The sequence below is a fragment of the Mus caroli genome, chromosome 10, assembly GCF_900094665.2.
Source record: "Mus caroli chromosome 10, CAROLI_EIJ_v1.1, whole genome shotgun sequence".
Lineage (NCBI taxonomy): Eukaryota > Metazoa > Chordata > Mammalia > Rodentia > Muridae > Mus > Mus caroli.
In genome coordinates, this window is record NC_034579.1 from 57388735 (window position 1) to 57400355 (window position 11621).

The 11621-nt window shown below is 44.8% G+C and overlaps 1 non-coding gene across 1 annotated transcript; it reads right to left on the bottom strand.

Annotated features, from left to right (window-relative positions):
• Positions 1-3554: 3554 nt before the first annotated feature.
• LOC115032178 lies at positions 3555-3658 on the bottom strand. Its single transcript, XR_003837839.1, has one exon. It is a non-coding gene; the product is annotated as a U6 spliceosomal RNA (small nuclear RNA).
• Positions 3659-11621: the final 7963 nt, after the last annotated feature.

Sequence of the window (11621 nt, forward strand, 5' to 3'; positions counted from 1 at the left end):
ATCTGATGCCCTCTTTTGGTGTGTCTGAAGACAGCTACAGTGTACATACATATAATAAATAAATAAATATTAAAAGAAAAGAAAGAAACTCAGGTCTTTAGGCAGGCGAAATGGCTCAGTGGTTAAGAGCACTGACTGTTATTCCCCAGGTCCTGAGTTCAAATCCCANCAACCACATGGTGGCTCACAACCACCCGTAATGAGATCTGATGCAGTCTTCTGGCGTGTCTGAAGACAACTACAGTGTACTTACCTAACAAATAAAAAAATAAAAAAATAAAAAAATGAAAAAATTAAGAAAAAGAAAAGGCCGGGATGGTGGTGCATGCCTTTAAAAAAAAAAAAAAAAAAAAGCCAGGCATGGTGGCACAGGCCTTTAATTCCAGCACTTGGGCAGCAGAGGCAGGTAGATTTCTGAGTTCCAGGACAGCCTGGTATACAGGACAGCCAGACCTATACAGAGAAACCCTGTAACAAAAACAAAACAAAACAAAAACTCCAGAGAAGCTCAGATTACAGAACTAAGTGATATTTTCCTGCCATGTGTAATTACTGTTCTTTGTTTGTTTTGTTTTTCGAGACAGGGTTTCTCTGTGTAGCTCTGGCTGTCCTGGAACTCACTCTGCAGACCAGGCTGGCCTCGAACTCAAAAATCCGCCTGCCTCTGCCTCCCAAGGAGGCTGGGATAAAAGGTGTGTGCCACCAGGCCCAGCAGTGTATTACTGTTCTTACAAGGCTTTAATACCGTACCTAGCCATCACCATGGGTGTAGTAGGAATCAAACTCAGATCTTACTTTTCAAGGCACATATGCCATGTTCACTCTCAAAATTTATTACAGACCTTATTTGTCTGCCTTATTTGGTATATGAGTTCTATCCCTAGCCCAATTCATAAGATTTTTTTTTGGGGGGGGGTGTTGTTTGGGGCTTCGTTTTGTTTTGTTTCAAGACAGAGTTTTTCTGTGTAGCCCTGGCTGTCCTGGAACTCAGTCTGCAGACCAGGCTGGCCTTGAACTCAGAAATCCACCTGCCTCTGCCTCCCAAGTGCTGGGATTAAAGGTGTGTGCCGGGCTGGCGAGATGGCTCAGTGGTTAAGAGTGCCAACTGCTCTTCTGAAGGTCCCGAGTTCAAATCCCAGCAACCACATGGTGGCTCACAACCATCTGTAACGAAATCTGATGCCCTCTTCTGGAGTGTCTGAAGACAGCTACAGTGTACTTATATATAATAAATAAATAAATCTAAAAAAAAAAAAAATTTAAAAAAAAAAAAAAAAGGTGTGTGCCACCACTGCCGGGCTGTTTGGGGCTTTTGTATTTTTATTTTATTTTTTGAGAAGAGTCTCCCTTTGTAGTGGTAGCTGGCCTGAATTCCCTATACACACCAGGTTGGTCTTGCTTACATTGATCCTGTGAGCTCTGCTACAATTTGATACTATTAAGTAACTATTAAGTTATTGTTTCATTGTTACATTTTATCCGGTCTTTCTGGTTTCTCTTTTGCTGTATAGCTGGCAACTTAAGCAAGTAACCTGCCACTAAGCCACTTCCCCAATCATAAATCATCTTGTTTGGGGGGAAAAATGTTCAACACTGCTTCATGTGTTTGGAGACTTGAAGTGTGCCTGGGTGGAGGTCAGAAGAGAACTTGGGGGTGCCAGCTCTCCAACTCCACTGCTTGGGTTTCAGGGATGGATGGTCATCAGACTTGGCCACAAGTCTGGCTGTTCCATCTCAATAGCCCTGGGTAGTTGACGCTATTATTTTGGGGGGGGGGGGGAAGTTCGAGACAAGGTTTCTCTATGTAGCCTTGGCTGTCCTGGAACTCACTCTTTGGATCAGGCTGGCTTTGAACTCAGAAATCTGGCTGCCTCTACTTCCCAAGTGCTGGGATTAGAGGCGGATGCCACCATGCCTGGCGATTTTATTCTTTGTTTATATATTTTATGAGTATAGGATTGCAGTCTTCAGACACACAAGAAGAAGGCATCAGTTCCCATTACAGATGGTCATGAGTCACCAATGGTTACCGAGACAGGACCTCTGGAAGAGCAGTCAGTGCTCTTAACTGCTGAGCCATCCTCCAGCGCTGATTTTGATTTTGTATCCTAGGCTTTTCTGAAACTTACAATCTAGTGCTGATGATTTTGAACCTGCAGAAACCTTATAGACATAACCTCCTATTCCTGAGATTACAGACGAGAGCCTCCACATCTTCCCAAGGCAGAATTTGAGACCAGTGCAATGGCTCACTGGGCAAAAGTACATAGACCTTTACATTACATTAATTATGGGTTTTTTTGTTTTTTGTTTTTTGTTTTTTTGTTTTTTTTTTTTTCTTTTTGGAGACCGGTTTCTCTGTGTAGCCTTGGCTGTCCTGGAACTCACTCTGTAGACCAGGTTGACCTGGAACTCAGAAATCCGCCTGCCTCTGCCTCCCAAGTTGCTGGGATTAAAGGCGTGGGCCACCACTGCCCATCTATTAATTATGTATTAAGTGGAGAGTGTTGGGTGCCACAATGTATATACATTTGGAAGTCAAAAGACAAGTGGGGCTTGAACCACCTTCATAGCTTCAGATCAAACACACACTCCCTCTTTTGTGTGTGGGGGTGTGGGGGTGTGGGTCCGAGACAAAGTTTCTTTATCAAGCCTTGGTTGTCCTGAAACTCAGAAACCAGCCTGCCTCTGAATCCTGGGATTAAAAGTAAGTGTGTCACCTCCAGATTCACACACACACACACACACACACACACACACACACACACTTGAAATACAAAATACCATTGCCATAAGCTAGTTTGTTATACCTGCTTTTGAAAGGCAAAAATAGGAGTTCCCACCCACTCACCACCCATCCCAAGTTTAATAATTTGCTAGGAAGGTTCACATGCTTTACTCACAGTTGGCAGACTGAAGACACTCAGCCAGAACAGATGCAGAGCATGATGATGCAAGAGGCTTCCATGACCTCTCAAGACCTACATCCTTCCCTCAGCCTCAGCAACTCAGAAAAGATCTGCCTGCCCTATGTTTTTTGAGGGATCCCAACGAAACCCCCCCCCCACCCTTTCCAGGAAGTTGGTAGAAAGGTGTGAAGGTTCAATCCAGTAAATCTGTCTGTCCTTTTGCAGACAACCCCTCCCCAGAGGCTACAGATGTTCCACCCTGAAGCTCTTTAACATAAACTCCCCAGTGATTAACAGGATTGTTCAGAATAACTAAAGATACTCAGGAAACTCCTGCCGCTACAGGATCCGAAAGACATTTTCTTATTCAGGTTCTAAACTGATTCCAAGAGAATGTAACTGGGTCTGCTACTCCATTCCTAGTGTGTTTGTGTGGCATGCCTTAAACCCTGAGTTCTATTCCTGCATACATAGCAAGTTTGTAGCCAAACATAACCTAGCCTGGGTTATCTGTTTGTTTAAAAAAAAAAAAAAACCTTGGTGGGTGGAATTTGGGGAGCTGACAGAAGGATAGTGTTAAGGCTCAGCAAATTCATAGCATTGTACCTCAGTTTCCCTGCAGGTGACTATGAGGGTGGAAAAGGGCAAAATGTGGAACACTTGATGAATTTTGGGGTCATCCTTGCATAGGGCCCATGCTAATTTTCTCTGTATTGTTTCAAAGATAACAGGCCACCTAGTCTTCAGTGTACATATGAATATACTGGATATAGTGCCTTTATTCCAGGCACTAGGGAGGCAGAAAAAGGAGCATCTTGGTCGGCCAAGAAAATTGCAAGCCAGCCAAGGCTACAAAGTAAGAGAAAGGGGGAAACAGAGGGACAGAAGACTAGGACAAGTATAAACATGTCTCTCAGAGTGTGCCTGGCATCCAGAAGACCTTCAGAAGTTTTTGACTCAGCTCGCCACACATGAAAAGTTAATAAGAAACCGGGCAGTCTGTTCCTAAGCTGGGTGTTGGTGGCACACGCCTTTCATCCCAGCACTTGGGAGGCAGAGGCAGGCGAATTTCTGAGTTTGAGGCTAGCCTGGTCTACAGAGTGAGTTCCAGGACAACCAGGGCTACACAGAGAAACCCTGTCTCAGGAAAAAAAAAGAGAGAGACAGACAGACAGTCAGAGAGAGAGAGGGGGGGGGAACTTAATTAAAGATACAGTGGCTCACATCTGGAATCTCAGTGGTTAGAGGCTAGCAGAGCTCTGCGGTAAATGTGAACTCAGTCCTGTGTGGAAAGCAAGCCCTTGTCTCACAATTCAATAAGGGTTAGTTAGTAAGATGACTCCAGGGGTCTAATTGATTGTGATTAAGCCTGATGCCCAGAGTTCGATTCCCAGAACCTACCCATGGTGGATGTAAAGAACCTACTTTACTCCGAGCCCCAGTTTATCCCCCACATCAGCAGTGTGATGAGTTTTGGTTTGTTTTGGTTTGGTTTGTTTTCGACAGGGTCTCACCATGTAGTCCTGGCTGTGCTGGAGTTTGCTGGTCTTAGGAGTGCATGCAGTATTTGACAAGATGGAAGCAGACGGGAGCAGGAGTTCAAGACCATCCCTAACTTTAGAGGGAGTTTGAGGCTAATCAGGGAGACATGCACAGAGGTTTCAAAATAACAGCAATATCAACAACACACAAGGGTACATTCACTGAAGAATAGGAAGGAGAAGGCAACTTCGATGTGAACTGCAGAGGAAAGGAGCTGGAGAGATGGCTCAATGGCTAGAGCAGCATTCCTGGCACAGGAGACGCTCCCAGCATTCACATGGTGATTCACTAACATCCTTAACTCCAGAAAAGGCAATCAAACCGCAGGGTGGGATTCTTCCTTGTTTTTTCCCCTTCTCATCTTTTTTTTTTTTTTTTTTTCTGGTTATTCCAGACAGGGTTTCTCTGTGTAGCCCTGGCTGTCCTGGAACTCACTTTGTAGACCAGGCTAGCCTCAAACTCAGAAATCCTCCTGCCTCTGCCTCCAGAGTGCTGAGATTAAAGGCGTGCACCACCATGCCTGATTTCTTTTTAATTTCTATGTACTTATTTATATGTGTGGATGTGTTGCCTGCATGTATGAATATGTACTGGATGTGTGTCTGTTGCCCACAGAGGCCAAAGGAGAGCCTTCAGCCCCGTTGCCTGTATCTGGAGTTCCAGATGCTTGTGAGCCATCACTGTATCTCCAGCCCATTGCTTGAACTTTGGAGAGACAGCTCAGCAGTAAAGAGCACTGGTTGCTCTTCCAGAGGATCTAGGGTTCAATTCCCAGCATCCATGTGGCAGCTCACAACTGCCTGTAACTCCAGTTCCAGAGGATCTGACACCCTCACACAGACAAACATACAGGCAACATTAATGAAGAAAATTAAAAATAAATACATTATATAAAAAGATTAATCTGTGTGTGTATACATATATATATACACACATATATATATACACATACATAAACACACACATACAGAGAGGGGGAGAAGAGAGTTATGCATGCATATATGTATGTGCATCATGTGTGTGCCTGGTGCCCACGGAAGTCAGAAATGGGCATCATATCCTGTGGAACTATAGCTATGTATGGGTTTTGAGCCGCCTCGTGGGTGCCGGAATCTGAAACCAGATCCTCTGACCATGGCTCCTAACCACGGAGCCAGGAGCCAAGCCACTTCTCCAGAACATTATCCTTGTTTAGTTTGAACAAGGTCTTAGGTAACCCAAGGAGTCCTTGAACTCACTAAGTAGCCCAAAATGATTTTGACCTCCTGTACTTCCGGTCGTCGGTATCCGACTCCAAAACAAGGAATGACTGGTCTGCACCTGCACACCCAGGGTTTCCTGTTTCTCAATGCCATTTACATCTTTATCAACTGGCCACCTCCAATAGGGCTAGCATCCAGAGGCATCTCCCGTAAGCTTCAGCTAGGCTGGGTGTGGTGGTGTGTCTATCCATCCAGTACTCAGGAAATTGAGGAAGGGCAGAAGGATCCCAAGTTTGAGGCCCACCTCAGCAACAGACTTGCAAGAGACTAGCCACAGTGAGAGCCTGTGTCAAACTAAAACTGAACAGTAACAATAAAACCCAAAACATAAAGAAAGAGGAAGTTAGGAAGAAAAAATGGTGGGTATTGTTGGGGAAAATAGAGAAATTAGGAAGGACAAATTGGGGGAAGTAAATTTAATATAAACAAATTATATGCATGTATGAATATCACACTTAGTACAATAAAACATGGGGTCAGTGAGAAGGCTCAGTGAGTAAGGGGCCTGCAGCCAAGCCTGAAGACCTGATTAGATCTGCCGGTTCCACACAGAATGGAAGGAAGGCCGGAACAGACTGCCTACAAGTGTCCTGTGACCTCTGACCTATACATGCTTAGGTGCACAAACTCAGACACACTCAAGAAGACTGGTACAAGCTAAATAAAATACAAATAACATTCTAATTAGTTAATATCATAGGGATGCTTTCTTTCATCTTAGACATCAGCATTAAGTAAACATAATTAACAATTGTATAGCTGCTATCTGTGTGTATGGTACAAGGTATTTTTGAGTGCAACCTACCCCTCCACCCCCACCCTGCCTTAGGATAAATGCCAGTGTCCCCTGCACATCAGGATAGCCATTTTCTACATCTCTCAGCTCTGAGTCACCTTACATATAATACTAGGGATGTGGATCAAGTGGCTAAGTGCTTGTGTAGCATGCGAATTTACCAGGTTCCATCCCCTGTACCACACAAGACCAAATGAGGTGTTGTTTCAGTTTTGTGATCCCAACACTCAGGAAGCAAATAGGACGACCAGGAGTTTAAGGCCAGCCAGCCATAGCAAATTAAAGGTTAGCCTGGTCTACATGAGACTCTATATAAAGTTAATTAAGTAGGTAGCCCCGTAGCCTGCTAAACTGTTGCAGACACACCTACAATGAGGACTGGAAGCTCAAGGTCACCCTTGGCTCCAAGGGGAGCTTTCAGGTCAGCCAGAGCCATGACAGACCTTCTCAAGGACAAAGGCCCCACCTTACCAAGGCTGTCAATCACACCCATTCAAATATACATACTTAATTTTTAAAAGCCCTCTGGACCTGGGGTGGTGTACTTGCCTTTAATTCCAACAGTTGGGAGGCAGAGACCCTTGGATCTCTGAGTTCAAGGCCAGCCTGGTCTACTGTTAGTGTTCTAGTCGGTGGCTTGAGCCTGGGAGAGTGGAGCCTAAGACTGAGGTGTAAAGTCTCACGCAGGGCATTATACAATTTATATTCTGAGGATTATTCTGAGGGCTAGGCAAGGTCATATGAGTTCAGGTTATGTAAAGTCACAAGGACAACTGTGCACAAAAACATTGAATAATAACCCATAAGATGAGGAATAATTACAGTAAACCCACTCCTATTTACCAGGCCAGGGAGGGGCAGAAAAATCACATTCCAGGGACAACCTGGGTTAAGGAGGAACAGGATACAAGACTATTAACTTTGTTCTCAGAAATCTCCCTCTAGCTCTGGATGCCCTGGAACTCATTCTGTAGAGCAGGCTGGCATCGAACTCAGAAATCCAACCTGAACTATGCAACCAGAGATTAAAGGCGGATGCCATCACTGCCCTACAGGAATACACATTTTCTGTGCTCCATACAAATACAAAGTGATTCAAATTCCAAGAAAAAAAATTAAGTGCAGTCCCCAGTACAGAAGGATGTCTATTACCATCCCAAGGTCCAGACATAAACAGAGTCATGAGTAAAGACCAAAGGTGCTGCACAGCCAGGCTCAGAGACACTCAAGGCAGATGCACGGGTCAAAGAAGCTGGCAGCACAGAAGCTGGGGGAGGGGATTCTCTTTTGATTCATAGTCCTTTAATTTGTCTTTAGGTGAGCAGCCTAGACTTCCAAAGATAATTTAGTCAGAGTATATTTTTTACCCTTCAGGGGGAGAGTTGTTTCCTCTCAGGTGACCTTCACAGTCACCACACCCTCTGCTGGCTATTGTCCTCGATCTGCAGAGCTGGTAGAGGAGCTGGGGAGGGGAGGAATCCACATCTAGTGGATTCACCTGCCAAGGACAGACACATAGACATAAGTCCCTTAGGCAATCAAGTTTCCAAGTTTCAAATTGCTTAAACCACAAAGGCCTGTTTTCTAAAAGAAGTTTAAAGTTGTTTTTTTCTTTTTTCTTTTTTTAATTTTTTGAGACAGGGTTTCTCTGTGTAGTCATGGCTGTCCTGGAACTCACTCTGTAGACCAAGCTGGCCTCGAACTGAGAAATCTGCCTGCCTCTGCCTTCCAAGTGCTGGGATTAAAGGCGTGGACCACCTCAAATGGCTAAAGTTGTTTCTTAGAAAAACCTTTCCTGGGGCTGGCTAGATGGCTCAGCGGATAAGAGCACTGACTTTTTTTCCAAAGGTGCTGAGTTCAAGTCCCAGCAACCACATGGTGACTTACAACCATCCATAATGAGATCTGACACCCTCTTCTGGTATGTCTGAAGACAGCAACAGTGTACTTACATATAATAAATAAATAAATCTTAAAAAGAAAAAAAAAAGAACCACTACACATACACACACACACACACACACACACACAAAACTTTCCTGGGCAATGGGGGCGCATGCCTTTAATCCCAGCACTTGGAAGGCAGAGGCAGACCAATTTCTGAGTTCAAGGCCCTACAGAGTGAATTTCAGGACAGCCAGGGCTACAGAAAGAAAGAAAGAAAGAAAGAAAGAAAGAAAGAAAGAAAGAAAGAAAGAAAGAAAGAAAGAAAGAAAGAAAGAAAAAAGACCTTTTTAAGGGACATGGAGAGGTGACTCAGCAGTCAAGAACATCTGGTCTTCTTCAAGAGGACCGGGTGGGTTCAAATACCAGTGCCCACAGGGCAGGTCTTACCTATCTAGAACTCCAGATCCAGGGCTTCCGACACCTTTTTCAGAAACACAGACAGTCAAAGCAACAATGAGCAAAAAATAAGAATAAATTATATTTTCTTTTTCAAGACAGGGTTTCTCTGTTCATCCCTGGCGGTCCTGGAATTCACTCTGTAGACCATCACTGGAGAGGCCCATTGGTCTTGCAAACTTTATATGCCTCAGTACAGGGGAACGCCAAGGCCAAGAAGTGGGAGTGAGTAGGTGGGGGAGTGGGTGTGGGAGGGTGTGGGGGACTTTTGGGATAGCATTGGAAATGTAAATGAAATAAATACCTAATTTAAAAAAAAAAAAAAAGAACACGAGAAAGAGAAACATTGGGGGTCTGGAACACATTCTAAAACTTAAGAGCAGCCGGGCGAGGTGGCGCTCGCCTTTAATCCCAGCACTCGGGAGGCAGAGGCAGGCGGATTTCTGAGTTCAAGGCCAGCCTGGTCTACAAAGTAAGTTCCAGGACAGCCAGGGCTACACAGAGAAACCCTGTCTCGAAAAACCAAAAAAAAAAAAAAAAAAAAAAAAAAAAAAAAAGAAAGAAAGAAAAGAAAAGAAAGAAAAAAAGAAAAGAAAAAGAAAAAAGACATCTCCTTCCCATCATTAACTCTGTAAGGTTTACAAATAAGGAGTCTATTTCATCCACCCTTTCAAGATGTATTGGGCAATATTCTGTGTGTGTGTGTGTGTGTGTGTGTGTGTCTTTCTCTGTTTCTGTCTCTCTCTCTCTCACTTGATTAATAGCTCCATTTTTTTTTTCTTTATTTAAGTGTCCACATCAGCTGAAATCCATCTCTGAACAGCATAGGTTTCTAAAGCAGCTAGCTGACTTTGCTGTGGGTCTCCACATTCTGTATAACTTTAGGAAGAAAGAAAAACAAAAACAAACTGTTTTGCTGGGCTGTGGTGCTTCATGCCTTTGATCTCAGCACAAGGGAAGTAGAGTTCTGCAGATCTCTGTGAGTCTGAAGCCATTCTAGAGTACAGAGCTAATTCCAGGACTGCCAGGATTACAAAGAGAAATGGGGGGGGGGGGAACAAAAACAAAACAACAGCAAACTCCAACTGTCCAGGACCTGGTGACACACACACACACACACACACACACCTTTAATCCCAGGCCTGAGGAGACAGAGGTAGGAGGATCTGAGTTTGAGCCCAACCTGGTTTAAGGAGCAAGTCCCAAGAACTCTGTGCTGGGATCAAAGGCACTCGCCACCACTGCCTCATGCTTCTCCTTTCTTTAAAAGATGCAGGAGCTGGACATGAGGCCAATCCTCCCCTGGCTTCTGCAGGTTAGGTTCGCTTACCCCCTCCTGTGGGATCCTCACTCCTCATCTTGGAACCAGCTTCAGGTCACCCATTTGTGTGGACACGTGAACCACTCCTGTTTACTACACCAGAGAGAGGCGTGAGAGCACATTCTAAGAAAAACCTGGGTTAGGGAGGAGCAGAGGTCACAAACATCTTGTCTCCTTTACTTGGAGTTTGCTCACAAGCGCTCAGAAATCTCATAGAGCTTCAGTCACAGACCATGTTCCGGCAGTCTAGATGGAGTTCCAGGACAGCTAGGGACTTAATAGAGAGATGTGTCTCAAAAAGGAGGAAATGGGGCAAGGGTCTGTGAGGATTGTGCCCCAGTTGAGAGCACTGGTTGCCAAGTTGGAGAGATAGCTCAGTGGTTAAGAGCAATTGAGTGTTCTGCCAAAGCTCCTTAGCAACCACTGGTAGCTCCCAGCCATGATGACAGAGCACTCAGATACATAAAATTCATGAATGAATCCCAGCACTTGGGAGGCAGAGGCAGGCGGATTTCTGAGTTCGAGGCCAGCCTGGTCTACAGAGTGAGTTCCAGGACAACCATGACTACACAGAGAAACCCTGTCTTGAAAAACAAAAACAAAAAACCAATCAACCAACCAACCAAACAAAGAGTGTTAGATTCTCTAGAACTGTTGTTATATCTAGTTGTGAGCTGCTGTTTGGGTGTTGGGAGCCAAACCAGGTCCTCTAAAAGAACAGGCAGTGCTCTTAATTGCTGAGCCAATGTGGTCCTCTCCCCCCACCCCCCAGCATCCCCCAGGGGCTCATGGCCACTGACCACTAGGACAAACAACAGAGTAGAAGGTAGGGATTCAGATCCAGTGAGGACAATGGAAATGACAAACTTGTGGGATCAGCTTCCTAGAAGCAGGTGGACCTTATTCAGGGTGACTCAAGGCCTATATAGTTTTGGGGACAGGGATAGGGATCTCCAGGGTAGTTATGTGTCCTTGGCTGGAGTTTTGGGTAGGAGGAATGCCTCATTTGCATGGAGAGGCATTTCAGGAATTCCAGGGGCTGGCTGGACAGGTTCTCCTTGGGAGGAAGGAAGTGGTATAATCTCACCAAGGCTCTAGGACATCTTGCAGGTAAAGGACCTAAGGGGGTGGGGGTCAGGCTCCCCAGATCAGGCAGAGAATGGCAAGTCTTTCTAAGGAAAAGTGAGTTCCAGGACAGCCAGGACTACACGGAGAAACCCTGTCTTGAAAAACCAAAAAAACAAAAAACAAACAAACAAACAAAACCAAAAAGCTGGGCTGGTGAGATGGCTCAATGGGTAAGAGCACCCGACTGCTCTTCCAAAGTTCCAGAGTTCAAATCCCAGCAACCATATGGTGGCTCACAACCATCCGTAACGAGATCTGGCGCCCTCTTCTGGAGTGTCTGAAGACAGCTACAGTGTACTTACATATAATAAATAAATAAA